This window comes from Pseudophryne corroboree, chromosome 9 (assembly GCF_028390025.1).
Source record: "Pseudophryne corroboree isolate aPseCor3 chromosome 9, aPseCor3.hap2, whole genome shotgun sequence".
NCBI classification, from domain to species: Eukaryota; Metazoa; Chordata; class Amphibia; order Anura; family Myobatrachidae; genus Pseudophryne; species Pseudophryne corroboree.
In genome coordinates, this window is record NC_086452.1 from 35,210,089 (window position 1) to 35,229,657 (window position 19,569).

The window sequence follows — 19,569 nt, forward strand, 5'->3', positions numbered from 1 at the left end:
TGTGAATAAAGAGCAATAAGGTGTGGTGTAATGTGAATAAGGAGCAATTCAGTGTGATGTAATGTGAATAAGGGGCTCTAATGTGAGGAGTAACATTTATAAGGTAAAGTGATACTACTGTGGGATGTAATATGAATTATGGAGACTATCGCATGATCAAATGTGAATTAAGTTGCAGTACTGTGTGGCGTAATTGGAATTGGGGTTACTATTGTGTGGCCATGCCCCTTGCCAGCAAAAACACACCCCTTTTTGGGCTGAGCACCAAATGTGCGAACTGTTCCTATTTAAAATATAGGGGGTACAAACACCAAAATAAGGACTGCTATGGGCGAGGGGTGATGGTGATGGGAAAGAGGTGCAAGGTCAGAGGCGGAACCAGCGGTGGTGCTAGGGGGCACCAGACAAAATCTTGCCTAGGGCATCATATTGGTTAAGGCCCGCTCTGGATCATGCTGAGACAGTATTACTGATATGAGGCGCAGTGTAATGGCCTTGAGGGGAAGCAGCGGTCTACCTACTCTTGCCTGGCGGGAAATCAGACTGAAATAGAAAACATTGCACGCGTGAGAGGTCTTGTTACCTTCCTTACTGAACCACCCTCGTATTTAGCAGCCTGGCAGAAGCCACTAATTTTGTCATGCGACGACCATTTACATTTTATATATTGCCAATGCTTTGTACCCTCCAATACTTCTATTCAACACTGTAACTTCCTTTTGCCTCATTATAGACCATTATCTGGTTATTTTATTGACCTGTTTTGATCTCTCGGTGACCCCATTCAATATCACAGCAGTTATTGACCAATCAACTGTGCTTAAATGACTGACCCCCGTAAAGGAGCCTATCAAAACTAATAAGATAGGTTACCGGGCAGGAAGGTGATCGCCTCCCTGGAAAGGCATCTGTGTGCAAGTGTACCTAGAACAATTGATACTGTTTTGAAGACAAAGGGTGGTCACACCAAATATTAATTTAATGCAGTTTTCTCTTCTGTTCATTCACTTTGCATTTTGTTAATTGATAAAAGTAAACTATTAACACTTCTATCTTTGACAGCATTCTTACTTTGCAGCACTTTTTCCACACTTGCCTAAAACTTTTGCACAGTATTGTAATTTTGAAATCACAAAACATTAGGCAGGAGGATATTAATATGTTTACGACCATGAACATCATTAGCCTATTTGTACCCATCCATCTCTACAACCGCAGATCTGATATGACCAATAGCCCTACTAAGGCCATCTGCAGCTATTGTATCGCTTACCGCAATTCACTTACCATTAGGAGAACGAAATGACAGCATAGGAATGGAGAGAGTTAAACCTCCTGTGAGGGGTGGACCTAACTGTGTTGAAAAGTATAGCCAATGATAGAGAGGGTTGAGGGATCAGTATATATAGGGATGTATAGCCTAGCTTGGTCTCTCTTGCTGCTGGTTTTCCTTCCCGCCCTCCCACCCCATTTGGTAGAGGTTTTGGCACGGAGTACCTTGGCTCTGAATTGTTAGCGTGTGTTATCGTTGGCTATTTGTCGGCGGAAAAGAACGGCAGGTTGTAATTGGACTTGTTAGTTGCAGTTGTTTACAGTTTTGGTGTGGTTTAGGTGCACTCACCTCCATTGACTTTTAAGGCCGCTAGACCACCCATCAGGGGGCAGCGTCATCACCCATCCGGGTGGGTAGTCAGCGTGGAGGTCTGAGTCGGGCACCTATTACCTATGTATGGTTTGTGGTAAATTAGGATCGTTTGGGTTTTTAATGTTTTTGAGGTTACCGTCAGTTGAATATAGCCGTTCTTTTTTCTGCCACCATATGCCGGCTGAATCGGCATGTTAACTTAAATTTTACTTTACAGGTTTTTCTAATGGTTAGGGTACAATAAATAGCTAACAATTTTCTGCCAAATTCAAGTCTCCGTGTCATTATTTCTTGGTATTAAAGGTATTGAATGCATTACTTTTGAATAAGGGTCCACACACTATCATTAGGAGGTTTATATCCACAACTAATGTCATTCATTTAGGACTGTGCCACGTTTATACACGCCCTAATAAGATATTGTATTACATATAAAACCAGATCAAATAAGTGACGCAATTCCACTCCTTCCAGGTTACCGAGAAGAACCACACGTTACTGGAAAGCCGGTCGCTGCTTATTACCAGACTATACAGGCGGCACCAGCCAATGTATTTTCTTAAAGAATAATATTTTCTGCAATGGAAGTAAAAAGCATCTGTTTCCTAGGAAACAAAACCTCTTTCACCTTCATCGCACAAAACCCCCAGCGAAAGAGAAATATGTAGCTAGTCTCATGGATTTCTCTATTTTAAGACACTAAATTGTTCAGCAGATTTCATGGTTAACTAGAGAACATATTTATAACAAAAGAATAAAAAAAAAACCCCAAGATGCAGAACAAAGATCCGAGAAAAACACTGATTGCAGAACCTGCTAATTACTACATATCTGTTAATGTGGATTGTGGAGGAATACCTGTGCTTACACATTATAATATGTTATACAAACTGTCTTCATCATAATTATAATTAAATATTCATGTTCCCCTGGGAAAAAAAAACACCATTTTTTTTGACAAATATAAACTTTGAAATATCCCATATTGGTCAATGAAGTTTCCTCCTGAGCGGATTCCCTAGGGCACTTTCTGGGTGCTTCAAGCGGTTGTCCTCTTTGGTCAATTTCTTCCTAATTGAAGCCCCCCCTTATTTCACACCTTGTTGATATGTCAGAAATAGGGCTACAGTACATTACTCCGTAAATGGTGCTATATTATAGTTGGGGACTACGAAGCATTGGCAACGGAAGGCCGGTTTGGAGAGACCCTTTAATGGTTCTATTTGGTTACAATTTACAAATTAACACTGTAAACACCCACGGGAACAATTCCGCTTGGAAAAAATTGTAAGTAATACGCAAAGGAATTTCGGGGCTCATTTGTCAAAGGGCATTTTTTTTTCTTCACCAAATACTGTACATGAAAAGATGGATTCGGTATAATATACTGATGGAGGGGATGCCGGCGGTCATAATACAGACAGCGGCATCCCGACCAGTGCTTAAAGTGGTCCTAGAGAGGTGGTGGAACTCACCCCCCCTCCCCACGGTGCCCATGCAATAAAAGTATTGCGCGCACCATAGATGCGCGCGCCCCTAAAGGGGCGTGGTCTAAAACTAAAAGGGGCGTGGTCACACAATAGTAATAATGCCCACAGTAGTAGCACCCCTAATACACATAATGCCCACAGTAGTAGCACCCCGTAATACACAATGCCCACAGCAGTAGTGCCCCTTTTACAATGACCACAGTAGTAGTGCTCCTATGCAATATCCACAGTACTGGTTGTGCCCCTTATATAGAGCCCATAGTAGTGGTGCCCCTTATGCAATGCCCCCAGTAGTAGTGCCCCTTATGTTCCCAGTAGTGATGCCTCCTTTACAATGCTCCCATTAGTAATGCCCTTAATGGTAATGGCCCTGTGTAGTATTGCCCCCAGTAGTAATGTTGCCTGTAGTAATGCCCCCAGTCGTTTAGCCCCCTGTAGTTTAGCCCCAGTAGTTATGCCCCTGCAGTTATGACCCCAGTAGTTTACCCCCACTTTAGTTTAGCCTCCCAGTGGTAATGCCCCCAGTAGTTTAGCCCCTGTAGTTTAGTCCTCATGTAGTTTGCCCCATGAAGTTTAGCCCCCAGCAGTAATGCCCCCTGTAGTTTAGCCCCTGAAGTTATGTCCCCAGTAGTTTAGCCCCCCAGTAGTAATGACCCCAGTAGTTTAGCCCCATGTAGTTTGCCCCAAGTAGGAATGCCCCCAGTAGTTTAGCCCCTGCAGTTATGCCCCCCAGTAGTAATGCACCCAGTAGTTTAGCCCCATGTAGTTTGCCCCAAGTAGGAATGCCCCCAGTAGTTTAGCCCCTGTAGTTATGCCCCCCTGTAATTTGCCCCCTTGTAGTTTAGCCCCCCTGTATTTATGCCCCCAGTAGTAATGTGCCCCTGTAGTTATGCCCCCAGTAGTAATGCGCCCCTGTAGTTTGCCCCCAGTAGTTAGCCCCCTGTAGCTTGCCCCAAGTAGTAATGCCCCCTTGTAGTTTAGCCCCGCTGTAGTAATGCCCCTGTAGTTTGCCCCCAGTAGTAATGCCCCTGTAGTTATGCCCCCAGTAGTAATGCACCCCTGTGGTTAGCCCCATGTAGCTTGCCCCAAGTAGTAATGCCCCCAGTAGTAATGCCCTCTGCAGGTTGCCCCCTTGTAGTTTAGCCCCTTGTAGTTTAGCCCCCTGTAGTTTAGTCCCCAAATAGTAATGCCCCCAGTAGTTTAGCCCCTGTAGTTGTGCCCCCAGTAGTGTGCCCCAAGTAGTAATGCCCCAGTAGTAATGCGCCCCTGTAGTTTGCCCCCAGTAGCTTGCCCCCAGCAGATGTGCCTTAAAAACCTCCAAAAAGCACCATACTTACCAAGCCCCACTCCCGCTTCCAACCGCTGTGATCCTCCCAGCGTCCGGCTCCCTGCACTACGAGAGAGATGTCATGACGTCTCTCTCATAGTGCACACTAGAGCCGGAAGCAGGAGAGCTCAGTACTGAGCTCCTGCCGCCAGGCTTCCACTGTGCGGGCAGAGCCAGGCACCGCTGGTAACAGGGGCGCCCGGCATCTCCCTGCGGCGCCGGCACACATCGGGTTAGGTGAGCCGGAGGAGGCGGAACTGCGTTCCGTCTTCAAGTGGAACTGACGGAACGCAGTACCGCCCCGTTCCGGCTCACTTTAACCCCTGATCCCGACCAACAGGATCCCGACAGACCCTCAAAAAGTACCCTAACCCTCCCTTGTGGGTGCCTAACCTTAACCCTCCCTGGTAGTGCCTAACACTAACCTTCCCTTCCCCGCTGCCTAAACCTAACCCTCCCTGCCCCCTACCCTAACCCTCCCTTACCTGCTGCCTAACCATAACCCTCCCCGGTGGTGCCTAACGCTAGCATTCCCTTCTCCGCTGCCTAAACCTGACCCTTACCTGCCCCCTACCCTAACCCTCCCTTGTGGGTGCCTAACCTTAACCCTCCCCGTGGTGCCTAACCCTAACCTTCCCCAATTGGTGCCTAACCCTAACCTCTCCTTGTAAGTACCTAACCCTAACCCCCACCCCCCGGTACCTAAACATCCCCTTAAATCCCTACTCCTTAACCCTATCCCCCCCCTTGTAATATCTAAACCTAACTTCCCACCCCCCGCGGCAGGATGCTTGGGATTCCAGGCATCGGCATTTTGACACCAGGATCCGTAACTCCGTCAGGATTGTGATGCCGGCATTATGCCACCGTTCAGGTTTCCGGCGCCGGTATTTTGACCGCCGGGATCCCGTCAGGCGGCATTTTAACTACATCCCTAAAAAGATTACCACCAGCCCATTAATGGCGGAAGCCTGTTTAAATATCCTAATAGCTGTTCTGTCATTCCAGTCTCAGAACAGTGATTAGATTCATATAATAAAAAATAAAAAAAACACTATTTTTTGGCTGGATTTAAAAAAAAATATTTTTTTTAATGTTTTTTCCCCCCCCTTTCTTACGCATGTGCACATCTGAAGACGCTCGGTGTTTGGGACATTTTAGTGCCGAGTTAAGCAACAATAATAAAAACCCCTTATCGCCAAATCAGAGTACCGCGGATCAGTTTCTGGCATAACATTAATTTGTGGATGTTAAATCATGGGGGCGTCCCAGAGCATTATCTACTTTCCATCTACCCATAGATTAGCTACTGTGTGCCCAAAATAATGCATGTGTTGTTGTAATAATAATAATATTATAACAAAAATAAAAAAATATGGTGAATTTTATGGCTCAAACAAGTTTTGTGCTGAAACGCGTTGTTCCCGATTTGCTCTTCAACAATTAGAAGCCCTTACACTGCTGCTGAACATTTGTAGGGTTATATAACGGAGATCACAGGAAGAGATCACAGGCTAAACAGCACAGGAAAAGAGGAAACATCTTACGGAACACAGAAAGTGCAGGTTTCAGACCCACCGACCAGCTCCTTCTTCAATTTGTTCTCATCATCTGAAGCTGAACTCCTGTTTAACTCTACCCCTTTCATCCTTTACCTTGTTTTCCCTATCAATTACACATCTTGGCTGATCTGTGTGCAGCAATTGCCTGGCAGGGAACATGCCCTCTACGCCTATAATTCTTCACACCGTCTCACAGCCCTACTGGAAGCAGGAAGACACTAAAAACAGTTAATGACCCTTTATCACCCCTTTTGCAGATATTGGAGGAGATTCAAATGTTTCAAAAGTCAGTTGGTGTCTGTTTTTTCCTGTCTATTAGACAGACTCCCAACTGATTTTTCAACATTTGAATCTCCCCCATTAAGCGCAGCCAGTGGGAGCAGCCACTTTGCAGACTGGATTAAGATTCCGAGGTATGAGGTACGTGCGTATGTTTTAACACTTTGGCTGCTGGGTCATACCTTTCTGGGGACCACATCTGTAATTTAAGCAACACTCCAGTAGCTGTGGGTAGAAGTCCCATAGATAGTCCCCATAATTATAATACAAAAAATAAATGAATAAAAACCACACCTTTGTTACATTGTGTTTACAATACAACTGGGCACCAAATGCAACAATAGTGTTAGGATCGCAAATAAATAAATATATATATATATATATATATATACATACACACACACACACACACACACACACACACACACGTTTGAGTTGTGAGCAGTGATTATTATGCAGTCCAAAAAGAAACACATTCAAAGTGAATTACAAGTCACAGGATTATATTGTGTACACTGAAAGACAATTGGATCACCCACAGCAACAGGTGCCTCATGGCTTTGGCAAAACGCTCCTAACAACAGCTCCCAGTCCAAGCAGTCACTAATATACAACATTACTCAGATGGTTCTTTATAAAGCAAACATAACAGAAGCTTCCCTATGTGGTTTTGGTGAGTGAAAAAGAACGTCCCTCATTCTTTCAGATTAATCATCGTTTGTTTCCTTCTGAGTGAGACTTTTATGTATAGTGCGGCAGTATGAAGATAAATTGCACTGCTGACACGTGGAATGAGTGTGGAGCAGGAGGGATCCACCCGTACAGGGAAGAAAAGGCAGGTGGAGCACACCTAATGGCTGCAGTGGGAGAGTGCAAACAGTCTTGGCGAGACTGTTACGGGATTGTAGTTATGCGACCAGCGGTGCACAATACCGACGGCCAAGTCCCGACCCCCTCACAATCCCGAAAATTGGCAAGACCCCCCCCCCCCCCCTCCGGTCATCTCACATCCAGGATCCCGCCGTCGGTATTGTGACCGGCGTTCTCCTAACCGCCGGTCTCACATACCCAACCCACTGTCAGAGGAAGCTGCTGCCCTGTGGAGGCAGTTCCCAGTTGGGGTTCTAGCAGCTGGACTGCAGTCAGAGACCAGTGTGTGCTTGGAAGCCAGGAGGCCAGTGTCTACACCTATAGAAGACAGGGAAGATCACCAAACTCTGACACTGCATATGTGGAGCTGTGGAAGTGAGCCAGGCCAGGCCGGAGCCTGTGTTACCCTGCAAGGAAGCAGGCAAAACTGTGAGTCTTCATTTGCAGACTTGCTGCCCATGCATAGTGAGGGGTGAAGCAGTGCGGCAGTGCCCTACACAGGGGCTATGCTGTTTTGTTTTCTGTTTATGTTGAATGCTGACAGTAAAGCAGTACTTCATTTATTTACAAGAAAAGCTGTCTTTGGATTCTGATTAAGCACACAGACACTATACCACTGTACATCCTGATTATATATGTATATATATATACACACACACACACACACACACACACACACACACACACACACACACACACACACACACACACACACACACACACACACACACACACACATATATATAAAACACAAACAATAAAAAATATAGATAGAAAATAAAGTGGTAGCAAAATCACAGATCCCTCTAAATCCCAGCAGCCGTTAATATATACGCAATACAGTCTGCACCGAATATTTTTGGGCTGATATAAGAAATATCTTATCAGTCAATCGCCATGTTCCAGATTTTGGGCTTTTTCTTTTCACAAAAATCTAAAACGGAGACTTTATTTATTTATTTCCCCCCTATTCTCTGCGATGCAGCCTTCATACAAAGCCAGGGAGGTAATTGGCAAGTAATAGAATTTCATTATCATACACCAGTTTGGCAGCGGGTCCCAGAGTGTTCGCACTGATAACGTATCTATGGAAACGGTGCAGGACTGTTATGACGGCGCGCCAAGAGAGGAAAATAATTTTGACTCGCAGAGGGGACACTATCCTGAAACGCCTGAATTATTAATTTGTTTTACTATGGAGATTTGGGAATTAATGCTAGAAGGAGTTTCTGAATGAAACGGTTTTCATTTTGTTTCCCCGCTGCCAGGATGGTTAGTGCCAGAGGGTAAAAATAAGAATTTACTTACCGATAATTCTATTTCTCATAGTCCGTAGTGGATGCTGGGGACTCCGTCAGGACCATGGGGAATAGCGGCTCCGCAGGAGACAGGGCACAAAAGCAAGCTTTTAGGATCACATGGTGTGTACTGGCTCCTCCCCCTATGACCCTCCTCCAAGCCTCAGTTAGGATACTGTGCCCGGACGAGCGTACACAATAAGGAAGGATCTTGAATCCCGGGTAAGACTCATACCAGCCACACCAATCACACTGTACAACCTGTGATCTGAACCCAGTTAACAGTATGATAACACAGAAGTAGCCTCTAAAAAAAGATGGCTCACAACAATAATAACCCGATTTTTGTAACAATAACTATGTACAAGTATTGCAGACAATCCGCACTTGGGATGGGCGCCCAGCATCCACTACGGACTACGAGAAATAGAATTATCGGTAAGTAAATTCTTATTTTCTCTGACGTCCTAGTGGATGCTGGGACTCCGTCAGGACCATGGGGATTATACCAAAGCTCCCAAACGGGCGGGAGAGTGCGGATGACTCTGCAGCACCGAATGAGAGAACTCCAGGTCCTCCTTAGCCAGAGTATCAAATTTGTAAAATTTTACAAACGTGTTCTCCCCTGACCACGTAGCTGCTCGGCAAAGTTGTAAAGCCGAGACCCCTCGGGCAGCCGCCCAAGATGAGCCCACCTTCCTTGTGGAGTGGGCTTTAACAGTTTTAGGCTGTGGCAGGCCTGCCACAGAATGTGCAAGTTGGATTGTGCTACAGATCCAACGAGCAATCGTCTGCTTAGACGCAGGAGCACCCATCTTGTTGGGTGCATACAAGATAAACAACGAGTCAGATTTTCTGACTCCAGCTGTCCTTGAAATATATATTTTCAATGCTCTGACAACGTCCAGTAACTTGGAGTCCTCCAAGTCGCTAGTAGCCGCAGGCACCACAATAGGCTGGTTCAAGTGAAAAGCCGAAACCACCTTAGGGAGAAAATGAGGACGTGTCCGCAGTTCTGCCCTGTCCGAATGGAAAATCAGATATGGGCTTTTGTACGATAAAGCCGCCAACTCTGAAACTCTCCTGGCTGAAGCCAGGGCCAGTAGCATGGTTACTTTCCATGTAAGATACTTCAAATCTACCGATTTGAGAGGCTCAAACCAATGAGATTTGAGAAAATCCAAAACTACGTTTAGATCCCACGGTGCCACTGGAGGCACAATTGGGGGCTGTATATGTAGTACACCCTTGACAAAAGTTTGTACTTCAGGCACTGAAGCCAATTCTTTCTGGAAGAAAATTGATAAGGCCGAAATTTGAACTTTAATAGACCCCAATTTTAGGCCCATAGACAATCCTGCCTGCAGGAAATGTAGGAATCGACCCAATTGAAATTCTTCCGTTGGGGCCTTCTTGGCTTCACACCACGCAACATATTTTCTCCAAATGCGGTGATAATGTTGTGCGGTCACTTCCTTCCTAGCTTTAATCAAGGTAGGAATAACTTCCTCTGGAATGCCCTTTTCTTTTAGAATCCGGCGTTGAACCGCCATGCCGTCAAACGCAGTCGCGGTAAGTCTTGGAACATACAAGGTCCCTGCTGAAGCAGATCCCTTCTTAGAGGTAGAGGCCACGGATCTTCCGTGAGCATCTCTTGAAGTTCCGGGTACCAAGTTCTTCTTGGCCAATCCGGAGCCACTAGTATTGTTCTTACTCCCCTTTTCCGTATAATTCTCAGTACCTTTGGTATGAGAGGCAGAGGAGGGAACACATACACTGACTGGTACACCCACGGTGTTACCAGAGCGTCCACAGCTATTGCCTGAGGGTCTCTTGACCTGGCGCAATATCTGTCCAGTTTTTTGTTGAGGCGAGACGCCATCATGTCCACCTTTGGTTTTTCCCAATGGTTCACAATCATGTGGAAAACTTCCGGATGAAGTCCCCACTCTCCCGGGTGAAGGTCGTGTCTGCTGAGGAAGTCTGCTTCCCAGTTGTCCACTCCCGGGATGAACACTGCTGACAGTGCTATGACATGATTTTCCGCCCAGCGAAGAATCCTTGCAGCTTCTGTCATTGCTCTTCTGCTTCTCGTGTCGCCTTGTCTGTTTACGTGGGCGACTGCCGTGATGTTGTCCGACTGGATCAACACCGGCTGACCCTGAAGCAGCGGTTTCGCCAGGCTTAGAGCATTGTAGATCGCTCTTAGCTCCAGTATATTTATGTGAAGAGACTTCTCCAGGTTTGACCATACACCCTGGAAGTTTCTTCCCTGTGTGACTGCTCCCCAGCCTCGTAGGCTGGCATCCGTAGTCACCAGGACCCAGTCCTGTATGCCGAACCTGCGGCCCTCTAACAGATGGGCACTCTGCAACCACCACAGGAGAGACAACCTTGTTCTTGGTGACAGTGTTATCCGCTGATGCATGTGCAGATGCGATCCGGACCATTTGTCCAGCAGATCCCACTGAAATATTCGTGCGTGGAATCTGCCGAATGGAATTGCTTCGTAAGAAGCCACCATCTTTCCCAAGACTCTTGTGCATTGATGTACTGACACATTTCCTGGTTTTAGGAGGTTCCTGACAAGTTCGGATAACTCCCTCGCTTTCTCCTCCGGGAGAAACACCTTTTTCTGAACAGTGTCCAGAATCATTCCCAGGAACAGCAGACGTGTTGTCGGTGTCAATTGAGATTTTGGAAGATTCAGAATCCACCCGTGTTGTTGAAGTACTACTTGGGTTAGTGCTACCCCGACTTCCAGCTGTTCTCTGGACCTTGCCCTTATCAGGAGATCGTCCAAGTAAGGGATAATTAATACGCCTTTTCTTCGTAGAAGAACCATCATTTCGGTCATTACCTTGGTAAAGACCCGAGGTGCCGTGGACAAACCAAACGGCAGCGTTTGAAACTGATAATGACAGTCTTGTATCACGAACCTGAGATACCCTTGGTGTGAGGGGTAAATTGGGACATGCAGATAAGCATCTTTTATGTCCAGGGACACCATGAAGTCCCCTTCTTCCAGATTCGCTATCACTGCTCTTAGTGACTCCATCTTGAACTTGAATTTCTGTATGTACAGGTTCAAGGATTTCAGATTTAGAATAGGTCTTACCGAACCGTCCGGCTTCGGTACCACAAATAGTGTGGAATAATACCCCTTTCTCTGTTGTAGGAGGGGTACCTTGATTATCACCTGCTGAGAATACAGCTTGTGAATGGCTTCCAATACCGTCGCCCTTTCTAAGGGAGGCGTTGGTAAAGCAGACTTTAGGAACCGGCGAGGGGGAGACCTTTCGAATTCCAACATGTAACCCTGAGATACTATCTGCAGGATCCACGGGTCCACCTGTGAGCGAGCCCACTGATTGCTGAAAATCTTTAGTCGACCCCCCACCGCTCCTGAGTCCGTTAGTAAAGCCCCAGCGTCATGCTGATGGCTTTGTAGAACCCGGGGCGGGCTTCTGTTCCTGGGCAGGGGCTGCTTGCTGCCCTCTCTTACCCTTTCCTCTGCCTCGGGGCAGATAAGACTGTCCTTTTGCCCGCTTGTTTTTATAGGAGCGAAAGGACTGCGGCTGAAAAGACGGTGTCTTTTTCTGTTGGGAGGGAGTCTGAGGTAAAAAAGTGGATTTGCCGGCAGTTGCCGTGGCCACCAGATCCGATAGACCGACCCCAAATAATTCCTCTCCTTTATATGGCAATACTTCCATATGCCTTTTGGAATCCGCATCACCTGACCACTGTCGCGTCCATAAACTTCTTCTGGCAGATATGGACATCGCATTTACTCTCGATGCCAGAGTGCAAATATCCCTCTGAGCATCTCGCATATAAAGAAACGCATCCTTTAATTGCTCTAAAGTCAATAAAATACTGTCCCTATCCAGGGTATCAATATTTTCAGTCAGGGAATCCAACCACACTACCCCAGCACTGCACATCCAGGCTGAGGCTATAGCTGGTCGGAGTATAACACCAGTATGTGTGTATATACTCTTCAGTGTAGTTTCCAGCCTCCTATCTGCTGGATCCTTGAGGGCGGCCGTATCAGGAGACGGCAACGCCACTTGTTTTGATAAACGTGTGAGCGCTTTATCCACCCTAGGGGGTGTTTCCCAGCGCGCCCTAACCTCTGGTGGGAAAGGGTATAATGCCAATAACTTCTTTGAAATTAGCAGTTTTCTATCGGGGTTAACCCACGCTTCATCACACACGTCATTCAATTCCTCTGATTCTGGAAAAGCTACAGGTAGTTTTTTCACCCCCCACATAATACCCCTTTTTGAGGTACCTGCAGTATCAGAGATCTGCAAAGCCTCCTTCATTGCCGTGATCATATAACGTGTGGCCCTATTGGAAAATACGTTTGTTTCTTCACCGTCGACACTAGATTCATCTGTGTCGGTACCTGTGTCGACTGACTGAGGTAAGGGACGTTTTACAGCCCCTGACGGTGTCTGAGACGCCTGAGCAGGTACCAACTGGTTTTCCGGCCGTCTCATTTCGTCAACTGACTTTTGTAATGTACTAACATTATCACGTAATTCCATAATTAAAGCCATCCATTCCGGTGTCGACTCCCTAGGGGGTGACATCACCATTACCGGCAATTGCTCCGCCTCCATACCAACATCGTCCTCATACATGTCGACACACACGTACCGACACACAGCAGACACACAGGGAATGCTCTTATCGAAGACAGGACCCCACTAGCCCTTTGGGGAGACAGAGGGAGAGTTTGCCAGCACACACCAAAAGCGCTATAAAATGTATATAAACAACCCTAAAAGGTGTTGTTTCTGTTATATGCGCTTTAAATATATAAATATCGCCAAAATATGCCCCCCTTCTCTTTGTTACCCTGTTTCTGTAGTGCAGTGCAGGGGAGAGTCCTGGGAGCCTTCCTCACAGCGGAGCTGAGCAGGAAAATGGCGCTGTGTGCTGAGGAGAATAAGCCCCGCCCCCTTTTCGGCAGGCTTTTCTCCCGGGTTTTGAGATATCTGGCCTGGGTTAAATACATACATATAGCCTCAATGGCTATATGTGATGTATTCTTTGCCATAAAAGGTATTAAATATTGCTGCCCAGGGTGCCCCCAGCAGCGCCCTGCACCCTCCGTGACCGTTCAGTGTGAAGTGTGTAGCAACAATGGCGCACAGCTGCAGTGCTGTGCGCTACCTTCATGAAGGCTGAAGAGCCTTCTGCCGCCTGTTTCCGGACCCACGATCTTCAGCATCTGTAAGGGGGATCGGCGGCGCGGCTCCGGGACGAACCCCAGGGTGACCTGTGTTCCGACTCCCTCTGGAGCTATGTCCAGTAGCCTAAGACTCCAATCCATCCTGCACGCAGGTGAGTTGAAAATCTCTCCCCTAAGTCCCTCGATGCAGTGAGCCTGTTGCCAGCGGGACTCACTGAAAATAAAAAACCTAAAAACTTTTTCTAAGCAGCTCTTTAGGAGAGCCACCTAGATTGCACCCTGCTCGGACGGGCACAAAAACCTAACTGAGGCTTGGAGGAGGGTCATAGGGGGAGGAGCCAGTACACACCATGTGATCCTAAAAGCTTGCTTTTGTGCCCTGTCTCCTGCGGAGCCGCTATTCCCCATGGTCCTGACGGAGTCCCCAGCATCCACTAGGACGTTAGAGAAACCGATGAGAAACGTCAGGTTATACATATACACACCTTAATTATCACTATTTACTTTGCTATTCTAATGTAAGATTATTTTTAAGAGGTTTCAGTATTACTTAGTTACTACTGTTATTTACGTACCACGTGCACTAGGATGACGTCTATGGGTATTGTGCAGCATCAATATCGTTCTTTAATATTTCATTAATAATTTGACCTTGTTTTATATAAAGCAATTAAACACAATGGGGATGTCACAACTGAGGCTGGTGCTCACTACTGGAAGCCTCAGTTGTAGGGGCTGAGGTATACTTAAATGTGAGAGGACAGATAGGACTCCTAGACATGCGTGAAGCTGCAGTACCTAAAGCCCGAAGGCGTGACCACAACAACAGAGGATATGTTCAACAGGTTTATTAAATGAACTCAGCTCACAAATGATAGCGACAGTTAGCAGTATGGTAACAGGATGATAAGTCACAGCTCTCAGAGATGCACATAGGAAGTCTCTAGGTGTGGTACAATAGAACAGTCTTAAAGGACCTGCAGATGGTGAGTCCTTTACCACACCAATGCACTGAAGAGCTGTGTTAATAATGCTGAAATGCAAACTGTAGCTTGAGAGCGAGGAGTTATGTAGGTGATGCTTGAGAGCGCAGGTACGTGAGATGCTTGAGAGCGCAGATACGGGAGATGCTTGAGAGCGCAGATACGGGAGATGCTTGAGAGCGCAGATACGGGAGATGCTTGAGAGCGCAGATACGGGAGATGCTTGAGAGCGCAGGTACGTGAGATGCTTGAGAGCGCAGATACGGGAGATGCTTGAGAGCGCAGATACGGGAGATGCTTGAGAGCGCAGATACGGGAGATGCTTGAGAGCGCAGATACGGGAGATGCTTGAGGGCGCAGATACGGGAGATGCTTGAGGGCGCAGATACAGGAGATGCTTGAGGGCGCAGATACAGGAGATGCTTGAGAGCGCAGATACAGGAGATGCTTGAGAGCGCAGATTACCGGAATACAGGAATGGGGCACCGCTGGAAGCCGCTGTTATAGTAATCTGCCAGACGCAGGGTGCAATGATGAGACACTGCAGAGCCAGGCTGCACCATGGAGAGTGGAGCTGGTGCGAGTCTTTAGTGGAGTTTGCAGGCAGGAACGACCACAATAGGAAGAGACTGGTTTCACTAGGATGACAACTGAAGCACTGACAACTTTCCAGCCCAGGAACAGGATATTTATACCAGCTGGGAAACAGGGATTGGCTGGCTGATTAAGCAGAGTCTAGAGTGCAGCTGCTGGATAATTAGGCAGAAACCAGAGTGCAGCTGATAGGCTGAAAAGTAACATGTGATGAAAACAAACATGGCTGCGCCCTTGTTTGAACTTGGAGGGAAAGACTGTTTGTAACTTGCATGTGAGTTTTAATCATGAAGCTGCCAGAATCACAGTGAAGAGACTTGAGACAATGAGATGCAGCGTGCTGCACGTAGACAGTGCAGATGGAATCCAGGCTTGGAACGCTGGGACAGTCTCAGGAGGCATTTGGAAGGTAAATACTGATAAGGAAGCCAATCACAATAATTACCCTCCCCCCAGCAGGTCTGCCCCATAGAGGTAGCGCCAAAAAATGGGTGTGGCCAGTTAAAATGGGACGTGGTACACATATGCCCCCAATAGTGCAGTGCCAGATCCACAATTGCCCCCACAGTGCCAGGTATACAAATGCCCCTCACAGTGCCAGGTATACAAATGCCCCCCACAGTGCCAGGTATACAAATGCCCCTCACAGTGCCAGGTATACAAATGCCCCTCACAGTGCCAGGTATACAAATGCCCCTCACAGTGCCAGGTATACAGATGCCCCCACAGTGCCAGGTATACAGATGCCCCCACAATCGGCAGCCGCGGCTCCTGATTGGCTGCCGGTCCGCGAGCTCTGATTGGCTCACGAACCGGCGGCTGGTTTCAAGTTCTACACGCCGCCGCCGCCGCGCTCTCCTCCCTGTCCTGACACTGACAGCTGAGACACGCTGCCGCCGGACTAGGCGGCGGCGTGTCTCACTGGGAGAAGCGGGTGGGCCGGAGCTCTACAGGAGCAAATAACTCCATCAGTAAAGTGTCTGCTGTTAGTGTAGCAGGTCATGGGTTCTAATCCTGGGTATGACTGCTAAGAAATGTGTGATTTAAAATAAAAGACAATTCAATGTATAAATACAGTATATACATTTTTTTCAGAACACTACACACACACACACACACACACACACACACACACACACACACACACACACGTGTGTGTATCTATCTATATATATATATATATATATATATACACGCACATCTACATACATATATTTATCTTAATATAGTAAATAGGGGGGCACCAATATTTATCTTGCCTCCGGGCAACTGTGACGAACTTACTGTTATGAGCCACGGCTGTGGCTCATTCCTGTTTTGCAGTTTTGTTCTGTATTTCATGTTATACTTCTGTTTATGTTCCCCGTGGGTGTCATGGGGTGCTCGGAGCTCACCATTAAGGAGGGGATACTGTTATGAACCACAGGTAGTGGTTCATTCCTATTTTATGTTTATAAAGTTGTCTTGCATGCCAGGATTTCCTGTTGCTCTGTTTTAGAATACTCTTGTCTGCTGCCGCTGGTGAGTCTGTGTAATTGCAGCTTGTTCCCTTGTGTTCAGCCTCACCTGGCTGCTAATTGCATCTGGTCAGTTTGGAATCTTGCAACAAGGCAGCTGCATGGGATTATTAATTAGGCCTCTCTGTTATATGCTGGCTGTTTGCAATTCACAGATGCTGGTGATATTCCTTGGTTTGCAGTCTGCTTGAGTTCTAAGCTTGGTTCCTGCTAGTTCCTGAGCTTCCTGTGTCGATTCCTGTGTCAGTCCCTGTGTCGATTCCTATGTCTGATCCCGTGTACTGCCGTGAGGCGTTCCTGTCCTGAGGTCCAGTACCGTTGCCTGTGCAAGTTTCTGGCTTCTTGGTGTCCACCGGTCTGCCGTTTGGGATTCTGCCTGTCTTCCAGTTCTGAGAGTCTGTGTCAGCAGCATTGGGAGTTCCTGTCCGTTTGCCAGTATTCGTACCGGTTCCGTGAGTAGCGGCACTACCGCGTCCGTCGGCCTAGGCTGCTGTATTCCCTTATTATTTCTGTCACTGGTGTTTTGCAGAGGGTTCTGCTTATGCTGTCACCGCCGGTACACAAAAGTATTGTCGGCGTGTGGTCAGCATTTCCTTTGTTGTTCTTTTCCTTTGGCGGCAAGCCGCACATACTTTGGTTTTAGGTTTGTTAGTAGCCCCTGGCCTTGTTGTTTAGTCAGAGGGCCCCTTGTTATCACCCTGTCTCGGTTCACTCTTTGTCTCTCATTAAGACCTGAGGGGGCATCGAAGTTGGGCAGACGTAATCCGCCCTTCAAACGCGGCTGCCATGGGCTCAAGCAACCATAGTCTCGCAAGAGTGTACTGACAGCACGGGTGAGACAACGGAGATAGGGCGCCAGGGGCTATTCCCTTTCCATTCCCCTTTCCCAGCATTCCGTCCTGGTGCTCTGGACTCGCTTCATAACATCTCCCTTGTTCTGAGCACCAGGAACCTAACACTTACGCCACTGATTGTACCTGATAAATGTGATTGGTTGCTGTGGGCAACTTCTCCACTCTTTCACTACTTGATACATCTCCCCCAAAGTATCAAATTATCAAAAGGGAGATTCTCTAAACTGTGGCCACATTCATTTTATTATTTATTATGCATATCATTTTGTCGATAATGGTTGGTACAGTGGGTAGCAGCACTGGGGTGTTGAGTTTGATCCCAACCAGATTGCTTTTAGCATTTAGCAGGGAAATGGGCGGGGTGTACATGGGAAATGGGCAGGGTGTACATGGGAAATGGATGGGGTGTACTAGGGAAATGGGCAGGGTGTACTAGAGAAATGGGTGGGATGCACTAGGGAAATGGGTGGGGTGTACTAGAGAAGTGGGTGGGGTGTACTAGGGAAACGGGCAGGGTGTAGAGTACCAGGAAAATGGGTGGGGTGTGCTAGTAAAAAATAAGCTGAGTGTAATAGGGAAATGGGTGGGGTGTACTAGGGAAATAGGCAGACTGTACTAGGGAAATGGGCAGATTGTACTAGGGAAATGGGTGGGGTGTACTAGGAAAATGGGCGGACTGTACTAGGGAAATGGGTGGGGTGTACGAGGAAAAAGAGCAGGGTGTACTAGGGAAATGGGCGGGGTGTACTAGGGAAATGGGCAGACTGTACTAGGAAATGGGCAGACTGTACTAGGAAATGGGCAGAGTGCACTAGGGAAATGGGCAGACTGTACTAGGGAAATGGGCAGACTGTACTAGGGAAATGGGCAGACTGTACTAGGGAAATGGGTGGGTTGTACAGGGGAAAAGGGCAGGGTGTACTAGGGAAATGGGCGGACTGTACTAGGGAAATGGGTGGGGTGTACTAGGGAAATGGGCGGAGTGTACTAGGGAAATTGGCAAACTGTATTAGAGAAATGGGCAGACTGTACTAGCGGTATACTAGGGAAAAGGGCAGGGTGTACTAGGGAAATGGGCGGACTGTACTAGGGAAATAGGGAAATGGGCGGGGTGTGCTAGGGTATACTTGGCTGTGGCAAGAATGGAGCGACATGCATCCGGCAAACCACGGCAGAAGACATAGCGCAATGAACCAGAAATCCATCTCTCTCAACATGCAGAAAAATAGGATGCGACTACCCCAATAAGACACAAAGCGCCCACTTTCGGGCAAAGCTGCACTCACCTTTTGAGATTTGGGATTGCATGGCCAATATTGGGCATTGGGAATTATGCCAGGACATGCGGGTATGTTAACAGATAATGAGACCCATAACCATGCATTGTCCTGGGCAGTGGCGTAAGTTCGTCCCAATTGCCCGGAGGCAAGTTCATACCAGTTGCCCCCCCCTTATATTTAGATAAATATATGTATGTATGTGTGCATATATGTATGTGTGCGTGCGTGTGTGTGTATATGGAGTGTTCTGAATTTTTTTTATATACTGTATATATAGTTTACTTTATATACATTTCATTGTCTTTTATTTTAAATCACACATTTCTTAGCAGTCATACCCAGTATTAGAACCCACTGACAGCAGACACTTTACTGATGGAGCTATTTGCTCCAGTACAAGAAGCATGAGAATTGTAACTATATGAAGTTATGTGTAATTGTCAGAGAAGTAACTTCATATAGTGAAAAGATAGCGGCAGCCATCAATTAATTATTTCAATTGTGTCACAGAATGGGAGGAGAGGTGCCCCCCTTCAGAGCAGGAGCCCGGCGGCAGATGACTCCGTTGCCTCCCAGAGTTCTGCCTCTGGTCCTGGGGTTAAAACAAGGAGTTTCTATTACCATTTTTTTAAAAAATCAGACGGACAATGAAGCCGAAACAGCTGAA

At 47.0% G+C, this 19,569-nt stretch overlaps 1 protein-coding gene and 1 long non-coding RNA gene across 4 annotated transcripts in view; one reads left to right on the plus strand and one right to left on the minus strand.

The window, feature by feature from the left end:
• Positions 1-19,569, minus strand: part of PDE4B (phosphodiesterase 4B) — a 726,366-nt gene that overhangs the window by 347,323 nt on the left and 359,474 nt on the right. The window lies entirely within an intron of this gene.
• LOC134956647 (uncharacterized) overlaps positions 7,529-19,569 on the plus strand; it is a 36,763-nt gene continuing 24,722 nt past the window's right edge. The window contains exon 1 of the long non-coding RNA XR_010186055.1: positions 7,529-7,602. This is a non-coding gene — a long non-coding RNA (uncharacterized LOC134956647). The remainder of the gene's footprint in view (positions 7,603-19,569) is intronic.